The 13,211-nt window shown below is 52.6% G+C and overlaps 1 non-coding gene across 1 annotated transcript; it reads left to right on the forward strand.

Annotated features, from left to right (window-relative positions):
* Positions 1–11,026: 11,026 nt before the first annotated feature.
* LOC129023777 (small nucleolar RNA U13) lies at positions 11,027–11,134 on the forward strand. Its single transcript, XR_008496923.1, has one exon. It is a non-coding gene; the product is annotated as a small nucleolar RNA U13 (small nucleolar RNA).
* Positions 11,135–13,211: the final 2,077 nt, after the last annotated feature.

Here is a 13,211-nt window from a genome sequence, read left to right on the forward strand (position 1 = left end):
TCTGGTGTCCTAGATGGCTGGCAGAACAGGAATGGAGATTGGGGTTTCTTGAAGTGGCTTCCCCACTCACACCCTACCCGCACCCCACCCTTCCTAAAGCAGTGGCCTCTAGGCTTCTGAGGGTGGGGCTGAAAATCCAAGGTCTCCCTTAGTACAGACTGTGACGCCCCCAGTGTGGCTTGCAGGCCAGTGGCAGCGGAAGCATGTGAGAAATAGCAAGTCCAGCCCCACCCCGACCTACTGAACCAGCATCTGCATTTTAACAGGGTGCCCCAGTGATTCACGTGACCTTCAAAGTCTGAGGAGCCCTAGAGTAGGGCCCAGGGCCCAGGCCTGAGAGAGAGGCCTGGAGCTAAGACTGGCCCTGACCATGACCTTGGGCAAGTCACACCTCTCACTGATCCTCAGTTTGCTTCTCCATCAAATGGGTGTTTTTCTTTCAGTCTCAGTCCTCTCCTGAGGCTTTTCCCAGAGGTCATGCCCAGCCCTGGGCAGGGGTGAGGGCGGGGATGTGGCTGCCCCAGGCCCAGGTCCAGCGGGCTGGGAGTCCTCACCATGGCTGGCTGTGCTGTATGGTTGCATGGGGCTGGGAAGAGGTCCCATTTCTGAGCCACAGAAACAGGCCACATCCAGTAGGGGTCCCGGAAGGCTGTGAGAACCCAGAGGAGACCCCAACCCAGCCTGCAGGTAGAAGACTGCCTTTGGAGGCAGCTTTGAAAGATGACTCTTCCAGATGGAAGAATCAGGAAGGGCCTTCCACGCGGAGGCACCAGCAGGAGCAAACGTCCCTGGTGTGTTCAGGCAAAGAGCCACAGGAGAGTGACCTTGTGGAGTGGGGAGAGATTTTTTCCCAGTCCCTTGCCAGGGATTGGTTGAGGAATGGACAAGGGATGCAGTTCCAGCCAGTGAAATGCGAGGGGAAGTCTTGGGAGTGGGGTGGAGGAGGTCATCTGGGAAGGGTGTCCTTGGTCTTAAAAAGAGGCACAAGAGGCCAGGCGCGGTGGCTCATGCCTATTATTGTAGCACTTTGGGAGGCCAAGGCAGGGGGATCACCTGAGGTCAGGAGTTCGAGACCAGCCTGGCCAACACGGTGAAACCCCGTCTCTACTAAAAATACAAAAAATTAGCCAGACGTGGTGCCAAGCACCTGTAATCCCAGCTACTCAGGAGGCTGAGGCAGGAGAATCACTTGAACCCAGGAGGCAGAAGTTGCACTGAGCCAAGATCGCGCCACTGCACTCCAGCCTACGTGACAAGAGCGAAACTCCATCTCAAAAAAAAAGGGGGAAGGTGGTGCAAGGAGAGGACATCTCTCTCCTGGCCCTGTCACCATCTTCCCTCATCAATAGCTAAAAATGGCAGAGCAGAAAGAAGAAAGAGCCAGGACCCCGTGCCATCAAATCCTCCGGCCTTGGTGCTGCCCTGTCTCGGCACTGTTTGCCTTAGGAGATCAGGAGTGTTCCTAGCCACTGGGAGATGGGATGCCTGCCACTGGCAGCCCTGCCGTCCATCCTCACCATCCCACCGTCCCCCCAGGACAGCTCTCCATCCCATCCTCTACCTCCCTTCTAGCCTCAGCCTAACTCAGGGCTCCCCCGTCTCACACCTGCATTGCAGGAACATCCCCTTCACCAACCCCCCTCCCATCCCTCCTCAGGGCTGCCTAGGGGAGCTACAAACACCAGGCCAACCTCTGAAAGGTGCTCCACATCTCATGAAAAACCATGAAATTGCACTGCCCCACTATTAGAATAGCTCAGAGGAGAAGGCCTGCCAGTACCAAGTGCTGGTGGGGATACAGAGAACGGCAGCTCTCAGGTGCTGCTAGTGCAAATGTGCTTTGTTGCAACCACAGCAGGAAACTGACCAGCTTCTCATCAAGTTAAATACGCATCTACCCTATGGCCTAGCATTTCCACTCCTGCTTACACATCCAGGAGAAATGAGTGCTTACATGCACAAAAGGATGAGTACCATGATACTCACATCAGCAAATAAACAATACAGCCGTGTGTCGGTAGTAGAATGAATAAATTGTGGTCGATTCTTACGTTAGAATACTATACAGCAATTTTAAAAAAACTGCTACACACAAAAATGGTGAATCCTTCAGACACAATATTGAGCAAAAATAGCCACAGAAGAGTGCAAGGCTGTACGATTTTATTTAGGTGAGGTTCAAGAACAGACAAAACATTATGGTGACAGTGGTCAGAACGGCGGGTACCTCTGAGCTGAGGGCATTGACCAGCAGTGGGCAAAAGGGAACATTCTGATCCCAGAAATGTTCTATATCATGGTCTGGGTTGTGGACACGTGGTTACATACAGATGTAAAAATTCACCATGCCAGCCAGGCATAATCCCAGCACTTTGGGAGGCCAAGGCAGGTGGATCACCTGAACTCAGGAGTTTGAGACCAGCCTGGCCAATGTGGCGAAACCCCGTCTCTACTAAAAATACAAAATAATTAGCCAGGCTTGCTGGTGCATGCCTGTAATCCCAGCTACACGGGAGACTGAGGCAGGAAAATCACTTGAACCTGGGAGGCGGAGGTTGTAGTAAGCCGAGATCACGCCATTGCACTCCAGCCTGGACAACACAGTGAGACTTTGTTTAAAAAAAAAAAAAAAAAAAAATTGGCCACACCTTGCACTTACGATTTGTTCATTTTTACTATGTGTGAGTCACGTCTCAATGGCGCAGGGGGTGGGAAGAAGCCTGCTTTACAAAAGAATAAGCCAGGGTTCCAGCAGGCTCCCAGGTGAGCCACCTGGGAAATGGCCCTGTCACCGCAGCCACAGGGAATTTGACCAAAACCATGTGGTTTGGCTGCGAGTTCTGGTCAACTGCTTCAGGCAGCCAGGCATGTGCTCTGGAAAGAAAACCAACCGGATTCAGATGAACCTGCCAGGTCAAACCCTACCTGCTGCCTCCAGCTGGCTAGGTGAGCCTTACTGAGTCACATCTCTCTCTGGGCTTTACTTCCTCATCTGATAAATGGGAACAATAACGTCTACCCCAGAGGACTGTGTAGGTGTTAAATTACCAACTGTTTCAGTTATCTATTGCTGCGTAGCCAATGACCACATATGTAAAGGCCTAGAATACCACTTTTTAAATAGTCATTCATGGTCCTGTGGGTTGACCTGGCTCAACCTGACAGTTCTCTTCGTGTCTTTTTTTGAGACATAGTCCCTCTCTGTCGCCCAGGCTGGAGTGCAGTGGTGCGATCTCGGCTCACTGCAACCTCCGCCTCCTGGCTTCAAGTGATTTCCTGCCTCAGCCTCCCAAGTAGCTGGGATTACAGGTGCCCGCCACCACGTCCAGCTAATTATTTATATTTTTAGTAGAAATGGGGTTTCACCATGGTAGCCAGGCTGGTCTCAAACTCCTGACCTCAAGTAATCCACCCACCTAAGCCTCCCAAAGTGCTGGGATTACAGGCGTGAGCCACCGTGCCAGGCCTGGACATCTCTTTCTCCACATGGCCACTTCAGGGGGCTAGCTTGGGCTCCTTACAGCATAGTGGACTTGGGACCATCTATAGTCTGACTTCCTACATGGTGGTTGACCTCCCCCTAGAAAAGGAGTTCTGGCCAGGTGCAGTGGCTCACAACTGTAAATCCAGCACTTCAGGAGCCGGAGGCAGGAGGATCACTTGAGGCCAAGAGTTAGTTCGAGACTGGCCTGGGCAACACAGCAAAACCTTTTATCTACAAGAAATTAAAAAAAACAAAAACAACAATAGCCAAGCAGCCCGGGTGCGGTGGCTCACACCTATAATCCCAGCACTTTGGGAGGCCGAGGCAGGCAGATCACTTGAGGTCAGGAGTTCCAGACCAGCCTGACCAACATGGAGAAACCTGATCTCTACTAAAAATACAAAATTAACCGGACGTGGTGGCTCACGCCTGTAATCCTAGCTACTCAGGAGGCTGAGGCAGGGAAATCGCTTGAACCTGGGAGGTGGAGGTTGCAGTGAGCTGAGATTGTGCCACTGCACTCCAGCCTGGGCAACAGAGTGAGACTCCTTCTCAAAACAAAAGCCAGGCATGGTGGTGCACGTGCCTGGAGTCCCAGCTACTTGGGAGGCTGAGGCAGGATGATTGCTTGAGCCCACGAGTTGGAGGTTGCAGTGAACTATGATTGCTGCCACCTCACTCCAGCCTGGGCAACAGGGTGAGACCCATCTCTAAAAACATAAAAACAATAAAAAGTAAAGGGAGCCTCAACAGCCCCAAGTGGAACCTATGAGCTTCTTATGAGCTAGGCTTGGAGGTGCTGCAGCATCCCTTCCATCACTTTAGTCAAAAATGAGTCGCAGAGCCAGCCCAGGTCCAGTGGGAGAGGCAGCAGCAGGGCCTGAGCGCCGGAGGTGTGGTTCACTGGCAGCCATCTTTCTCCTCTGTTTCTGCTTCAGCTACGCCCCAGCTCCTCTTTAGTCCCCTTTGTGGAATTCTCATTTTCTTCCCAGCCCTCTGATGTGCTTCCCTGGAGTCTATCCTCAGCAATCCTCTGTTCTCTCGTGAAGACTTATTTATTTATTTATTTACTTACTTAGAGACGGAGTCTCACTCTGTCGCCCAGTCTGGAATGCAGTGGCACAATCTCGGCTCACTGCAACGTCCACCACCCAGGTTCAAGGGATTCTCCTGCCTCAGCCTCCTGGGTAGCTGGGACTACAGGCGCCCGCCACCATATCTGGCTAATTGTTGTATTTTTAGTAGAGACAGAGTTTTATCATGTTGGCCAGGCTGGTCTCGAACTCCTGACCTCAAGTGATCCCCCTGCCTTGGCCTCCCAAAATGCTGGGATTACAGGCGTGAGCCACCATGCCCGGCCTCTTGTGAAAACTTGATCTCTCATCCTCGGCTTTTGTTACTGTCTGTGCTAACCATCCACATCTGTCTCCAGCCCAGACCTTTTCCATGAACTCCTAAGACCTGGTCAGCCTCAGTCTCAAGGCTGCCATCAAGGCCCTGTCCTCCCTGCAGCCCGTTCCTGTTCAGTGTATTCTGCCTCATGAGTCAGCCTCTGGAGCAGGCCCTGGGGATGCAACATGGAACCAAGCATTCTCCCTTCAGGAGGGAGGCGAAATTGGAATCAGGTGATTAATTACAAGAAGCCACAGCACAGAGGGTGTAGCAGACCCAGCCTGGGAGGTCAGGGGAGGCTTCTTGGAAGAGGAGATGCTGGAACTGAGCAGGATTGAGCTAGGCTGGGAGGGGGAGAGAGTGCCAGGTCCAGTGAGCGTCAGAAGCTCAGCAGAGTTCAAAGGCTCTGAAATGGCTGCAGCTTGGTGTGCGTAGAGGGATCCGAGATGAGGCTGCGGGGACAGGCTGGAGCTGGAATCTGATTTTGCAAAGACAGTGGGGGTCACGTGTCCAAGCTCTAGCTTTGTGCTGAACCCAGTGGGAAGCTATTGGGGAGTTTTAGGTGAGCAGTGCCCTGGCTCAGGACAGCGATCTTGGTCATCCTCAGCACATGGGGGCTATGGAAGGCCCTGAGTTGACCTAGGGTTTGGTGCAGTGGGAGAGAAGAGCAGAGGATGAAACCCCGAGGAAGGGTAGAAGCCCATAAAGCAACTGAGAGGTTCCCAGCAGCCCAAGCGAGCGAATGTTTCAGAGTGATGGAGCGGGAAGCGCTTAGGCTCTGGTGTCAGATGCCCCTCTGTCCGTCCCCCTGCTCCCAGCTCTGCAACCCGGGGCAAGTTACATGAGCTCTTTGTGCCTCCGTTTCCTCACCTGTAAAACAGGGATAGTAGCACCTCCCTCCCAGAAGTATTATGAACATGAGAAATGAGCTCATGCGTATGAAGTGCTGAGAGGGTGCCTGGGACTGAGTTAACAAGGCACATATGAGCTGTTAAGACTATTGTGATGTGCTGCTGTTCAGGTGTTGTGAGGATTGGGTGAAAAGGTGCATGTTGCCAGGCGCGGTGGGTCAAGCCTGTAATCCCAGCACTCTGGGAGGCAGATGCAGGTGGACCACCTGAGGCCAGGAGTTCGAGACCAGCCTGGCCAACGTGGTGAAACCCCGTCTCTACTAAAAACACAAAACTTAGGCCAGGTGTGGTGGCGCACGCTTGTGATCCCAGCAACTCGGGAGGCTGAGGCAGGAGAATCCCTTGAACCCAGAAAGCGGAGGTTGCAGTGAGCCGAGATCACGCCACTGCACTCCAGCCTGGGTGGCACAGCAAGACTCTGGCCGGAATAAGGGAGGATTTGGAGCTGCTTTATTTATTTATTTATTTATTTATTTATTTATTTATTTTGAGACTGAGTCTTGCTCTGTCGCCCAGGCTAGAGTGCAGTGGCTCAGTCTCAGCTCACTGCAAGCTCCATCTCCTGGGTTCACGCCATTCTCCTGCCTCAGCCTCCCGACTAGCTGGGACTATAGGCGCCTGCCGCCATGCCCGGCTAATTTTTTGTATTTTTTTGTAGAGACGGTGTTTCGCCGTGTTAGCCAGGATGGTCTCAATCTCCTGACCTCGTGATCCATCCACCTCAGCCTCCCAAAGTGCTGGGATTACAGGCGTGAGCCACCGTGCCCAGCCTGGAGCCGCTTTATTTTTATTTTATTTTAATTTTTTTTTTAGATGGAGTCTTGCTCTGTCGCCACACTGGAGTGCAGCGGCACAATCTCGGCTCACTGCAACCTCTGCCTCCTGGGTTCAAGCAATTCTCTTGCCTCAGCCTCCCAGTAGCTGGGATTACAGGCACGCACCACCACGCCCAGCTAATTTTTATATTTTTAGTAGAGATGGGGTTTCTCCATGTTGGCCAGGATGGTCTCAATCTCCTGACCTCGTGATCCGCCTGCCTTGGCCTCCCAAAGTGCTAGGATTACAGGCGTGAGCCACGGCGCCTGGTCTGGAGCTGCTTTAGTATTAGTTGGATGTTGCTGCCCTCACGGTCCCCAGGAGATCCGGCTCCACTTGGCCAAGCCCCAGTTCCATGGCCTGTGAGAATCCTGACCCGTCCCTCCTAGGTTGGCAGGTGCCCACAGGTCACTTTTCAGAGCTTCCTTTCTGTTGGGGTTGGGGAGGATGTGCTGCCAGGCACAAAGCCAGGCCCTCTGGTGGTTCCACAGTAGATCCGCTGGCAGAATTGTGCTAGGAAAGAGCTCTCAACATCTTGCCCCAGCTCCACCCAGACCCCCAGCAGGTCAGGGGAACCTGGCAGTCCAGGAGGGTTTCACCTGGCCATTGAGTCCTGCCCGACTTCCCCTACCCCTACCAAGCCCTGGCCGGTCCCCCTTCCCTCTCTTGGCCGCTGCTGCTCCTGGACCCCATACTCCTGCCCTGCTTGCCTCCTCCCTCATTCCTAGACGAGTTTTCCCTCCTGTCCAATCCATGCACCCACAGTGGGGGATTTCTAAAACTGGGAGCGACCATGTTGCTCCCCTCTGTGAATCTCTGCCCTGACTCCCTGTTCCCTTGGGATGGAGTTCTGGCACGCAAGCCCCTCTGTCTGCCGTGGTCTCCTTTCTGTACCCCTTTGGATCTGCTAGGCTCCAGGCTTCCACTGCACGGAGCAGTAGCACATTCTTCCATCCTCACTGCTGTCCCCCTGCATGTACTTTCCACTCCCACCCCCTCCCTGGCAGACCCCCTAAGACTCAGGACTCAGATCAGTCATCATCTGCCACCTCCAGGAAGCCCTCCCAGATCCCTTAAATGGGGATGGAAGCCTGCTCTGGATCCCACAGTACTTGGAACTTGACATGTTTTTTCCTTATGGCTCCCCCAGACTGTGAGCCCCCTGAGGCCAGGGACCAGCTCTGAATCGCTTCTGTGTCCCCATTGCCCAGTACAGAGCACTGGTGTCTGTCTCCGAGGGATGAGTGTTTGTTGATTGACGGACTGACTGACTGGAAGTGAATGACCACTGAGTCAGTCACCCTTGAAGCAGGAAATAGCCACAGCCTCAGCTCCACACCAAATGGCAAGGGACTGGATGTCCCCATAAACCCACTGGGAAGCCCAGCAGCCATCCTGAAGGGCTGGAGGCTAATGGAGGTTTCCGGTACACGAAAGGGCCAGGATTTAACTGTGAATTACCCCTGTCATCCCAGCGTCCCACAGTACTTTACAAGGGGACTTGACTTTGATGGAGCTTCCGCCATGAGCAAACATTATGAACGGCAAACCTTTTAATGCCCACAACAACGCCTTGAAGTACTTATTTATTGCTCTCCGCTTGTTATAGGAGGAAACTGAGGTTCAGAGAAGGACATGACTTACCCAAGGGCAATAATTTAGTGACTCACATCCCAGCAGGTCTGACCCTAGAGCCCAAATCCCCTCCCTACCCAGGCTGCCTCCCTAAAAGTCACGAAGCCTTTTTTTTTGCTGAGCACTTACTGTGGGCTGGACCCTGGAACATTTTCATTCACGAGCTCCTTTAATTCCCAGAACAGCCTGATGAGGGAGGTAGCACAGTTGTCCCCGGTAGGGGGCTGGGACTCAGCAGCACAAAGAGGTGACGGCCAGGTCCGTTGGTCTCACAGCCCAGGTGGCCTCCTGAGCTGACCCAGGTCTTCTCATTGGAGACCGCCTGGGGACCGGGTGCCTTGGGTCCCCCTACTTGGGGTAGGCATTGGGGGAGGTCTGGGTGTACCTTGGTGAGGCTGACTTGAATGAGCCTCATGTGGAGGCCACATGAGGAGGCCTCAATGTGGAGCCACTTCCACACTGCTGCCTCAGTTTCCTAGTAAAGCAGGGCAACAGCTTATTCCCAAAGGGCCCAGAAAGGCTAGATCCCCCTGCAAAGGGCAGGAGGGGTTTCGGGGTGCCTGTGTGATTGGCTGGCCCTTGCCCTGTCACCACCCCGCAGCTCCACCTGCATCACCTGCGTCCCGGGGGCTGCCAACCGTGCCTTCTTTCCAGAGCCCCTGAGCTCTTGCACGGGCTGCTCCCTGCCTCGAACTCTCAGGCCAGCCCATCCCTAGCTTTGACCATCCTGGCCCCAGTAGGTCTCCCCCTCTATGAGCTCCCTTGCAGCTTCTCAAGGCCAAGACTCAACCAGGCCGGCAGAGTGGGAGGAGCCTGCGTCTTCAAGTTGGTCACCTGGCTTGGCCATCCACTGGCCCTGGGACCTCGACTGTGGCATCTCCAGAGCCACATCCCAGCTGCTCCCGTGTGGCTGTGTCCTCTCTCAGGGGTGGGGCAGCTGACTGCACTGGACAAGTGTGTCTGAAAGGTGACAGATGGTGGACTTGCCCCACCAGCAGTGTGATATGGATGCACTGATGCGGGGGTTGGGAGGCGCTACAGAGAGAACTTCACAGGGGCCTGGCTGGCCCTGACCCTTTGGACTCCAGCAGATTCTCACGATCTCCTGAGGAAGACAGGTTTATAGGTATCCCTGGCCCCACCCCAGGGTGTCCCCACAACCCAACTCCAATCTCACACAGTCTCTCCCCTCTTCACTCATTCAGTTGCTGAAAGTCTGTGTCATCTACTAGCTGTGACCTCAACTGTGGCATCTCCAGAGCCACATTCCAGCTGCTCCCACGTGGCTGTGTCCTCACTCAAGAGCAGGACAGCTGGCTGCACTGGCCAAGTGTGTCTGAAAGTTGACAGGAACATTCATTCCAGCATTAGAAGGAAGTGGGCTAGGCGCGGTGGTTCACACCTGTAATCCCAGCACTTTGGGAGGCCGAGACGGGGGATCACCTGAAGTCAGGAGTTTGAGATGAGCCTGGCCAACATGGTGAAACCCCGTCTCTACTAAAAATACAAAAATTAGCCAGGCATGGTAGCAAGTAGCGCCTGTAATCCCAGCGACTTGGGAGGCTGAGGCACGAAAATCGCTTGAACCCGGGAAGCAGAGGTTGCAGTGAGCCTAGATCGTGCCATTGAACTCCAGCCTGGGTGACAAGAGCAAAACTCTGTATCAAAAAAAAAAAAAAAAAGGAAACTGTGTCCTGTGCAGATTTGCATCTGTTTATTCATGCTTAAACCTCTCAAGAAGGATTTGCACACATGCGTTTGTGCACACACACCCCCAGGGTGAGGGAACCCAGTGTGAAGGGGCCCTGGACACACAAGACCCTGGGAACAGTGGTTGCCTCCTCGGGGAGGGAGCCAGAAGGCCAGGGGACAGGGGTGGTGGGACACATTTCAGTGTTAAATGCTTTCATATGTTCTGCACTATTTCCCATGCGCATGTGATATCTATTCCAAAATAAAGTTTTAAAAAATAATAAAATCGTCCTGAACGGAGCATGGTATGGGAGTGGCAGGGCTGGCACCAAACTCAGGGCTCACTGTCCAGCTCTGCCACACACTTGCTTCAATCAATGATTCTCCCTGGAAATTCACTTCCTCACCTGAGATGAGATGAAGAAATGGGATTAAGTGAGGCCCTGAGCGTGGCCAGGCCCACTGAGTCTGAGCAGCAGCTGTTATTCCTGTTAATATCCTGGTCAAGCCTGTTCCAGGCACCTGAGTGACACAGACATGAAGGGACACGCCCTGTCCCTGCGCTCACCCTGCAAGGGCAAGGGGAGAGACAGCAACACCAGGGAGAGCTGATGCAACTGACCCGGTGCAACTAACTCGGCCAGAGGAGCCAGGGAAGGCTGCACAGGACAGGTGACGCCTGCGCCGAGTCTTCAAAGATAAACAGGTGTAATCAGGGGACCAAAGGAGAGAGGGTGCTCCAGGCTGGGGAAGCAGAGCCTGCCAAGACTCTGTAAAAAACTCATGCTGGGCACACCCACATCCACACCATGTAAACAGAGCCGTAGATGCACTCATGAACACCTGTGCTCACAGCTGCCCCATTCTATACACTCCTGCTCACATACACAGCCCATGTGCATGCCTGTATATGCTCCCCACGTGCACAGCAGACAGCCTGCCGGCTACCTGTGTGACCCACTTACGTCTCTCAACCTCTCTGGGCCTCAGTTCGCTCACCTCTTACATGGGGAAAATGACAGGGACGTGGTGAGTGTTATATGAGACAGTACCTGTGGAGCACTAAGGGCAATGTCCAGTAAATGTGCACTGTATGATCCTTTTGTCATTCATAAGCATGACGATTGGGCTTTCATGCTCATGCGTGAGATGGGCCTCTCTTCAGCCTTGTTACAGGCCGGCTCTGTGGCTCATGCCTGTAATCCCAGTACTTTGCGAGTCCAAGGTGGGAGGACTGCTTGAGGCCAGGAGTTCAAGACCGGCCTGGGCAACACAGTGAGATCTCATCTGTAGAAAATGTTTGTTGTTTGTTTCTTTGTTTGTTTTTAATTAGATGGGTGCAGCGGTGTAGCTGTGGTCTCAACTACTAGAAAGGCTGAGGTGAGGCCAGGCGCAGTGGCTCATGCCTGTAATCCCAGCACTTTGGGAGGCCAAGGCGGGCAAATCACGAGGTCAGGAGTTTGAGACCAGCCTGGCCAACATGGTGAAACCCCCACCTCTACTAAAAATACAAAAAATTAGCCATGCATGGTGGCGGGCACCTGTAATCCCAGCTACTTGGGAAGCTGAGGCAGGAGAATCACTTGAACTCAGGTATAGTGGCTCACACCTGTAATCTCAGCACTTTGGGATGCTGAGGTGGGCAGGTCGCTTGAGCCCAGGAGTTTGAGACCAGCCTGGGCAACATGGCAAAACCCAGTCTCTACAAACAAAAATTACAAAAATTAGCCAGGCATGGTGGCTTGTAGTCCCAGCTACTCGGGAGGCTGAGGTGGGAGGATCACCTGAATCAGGGGAGGTTGAGGCTGTGGCGAGCTATGACTGCACCACTGCACTCCAGCCTGGGAGACACAGTGAGACCCTGTCTCAAAAAAAGAAAAAAAGTTTTTGGCCTGCCGGGCGTGATGGCTCACACCTGTAATCCCAGCACTTTGGGAGGCTGAGGCGGGTGGATCACCTGAGATCAGGAGTTCAAGACCACTCTGGCCAACATAGTGAAACCCCGTCTCTACTAAAAATACAAAAAATTAGCTGGGCGTGGTGGCGGGCGCCTGTAGTCCCAGCTACTTGGGAGGCTGAGGGAGGAGAATCACTCGAACCTGGGAGGCAGAGGTTGCAGTGAGCCACGATCATGCCATTGCACTCCAGCCTGGGCAACAAGAGCGAAACGCTATCTCAAAAAAAAAAAAAAAAAAAAAAAAGAGTTTTTGGTCTCTCAAACAAACTACATTAAGAAGAGATTCCTACATTTTAAAAACTTAGGGCTCCAAGGTCAGGAGATCGAGACCATCCTGGGTAACACGGTGAAACCCCGTCTCTACTAAAAATACAAAAAATTAGCTGGGCGTGGTGGCAGGCGCCTGTAGTCCCAGCTACTCTGGAGGCTGAGGCAGAAGAGTGGCATGAACCCGGGAGGCAGAGCTTGCACGGAGCCGAGATCGCACCACTGCACGCTAGCCTGGGTGACAGAGCGAGACTCCGTCTCACAAAAAAAAAAAAAAAAAAAGAGTGAAACTCCGTCTCAAAAAATAATAAATTAAAAATAAATTTAAAAAAATTAAACAGTAAAAACTCAAGCAAAGTCACGTGGAACTGCCAATCAAAGCTTTGGATCAGTGGGAGAAAATCCACTGCTCCCATACTGAATGGATATAAAGCTTAGCCAAAAACAAAGACTCTTAACATGGTCTTGAACCTCTGCTGCCTTGTTTTGGGTAAACACGTCATTTCTGTCCAGGTGTCTGAAATACCAAGGATGAAAACAGCTAACACTTAAACTGCACTTACTTTGTGTCAGGAATTCCTTTTTTTTTTTTTTTTTTTTTTTGAGACGGAGTCTCTCTCTCCCAGGCTGGAATGCAGTGGCGCGATCTCGGCTCATTGCAACCTCCGCCTCCTGGGTTCAAGTGATTCTCCTGCCTCAGCCTCCCCAGTACCTGGGATTACAGGCATGTGCCACCATGCCCGGCTAATTTTTGTATTTTTAGTAAAGATGGTATTTCACCATGTTGGCCAGGCTGGTCTCAAACTCCTGACCTCAGGTGATCTGCCCCCCTCAGCCTCCCAATGTGCTGAGATTACAGGCATGAGCCACTATGCCCGGCCTGTGTCAGGAACTTCTAAGTGAGATATATAATGATATATAACTCATATGATATCTATCATTTACTACATACAGAGTACATACACACATATGTATTTATAACATACATATCCATTTAGTCCTCATGAAAACGCTATCAGGCAAATGCCATTATTATCCCCAATTACTATAATGCCCA

Source organism: Pongo pygmaeus, chromosome 23 (genome assembly GCF_028885625.2).
Source record: "Pongo pygmaeus isolate AG05252 chromosome 23, NHGRI_mPonPyg2-v2.0_pri, whole genome shotgun sequence".
Classification (NCBI taxonomy): domain Eukaryota; kingdom Metazoa; phylum Chordata; class Mammalia; order Primates; family Hominidae; genus Pongo; species Pongo pygmaeus.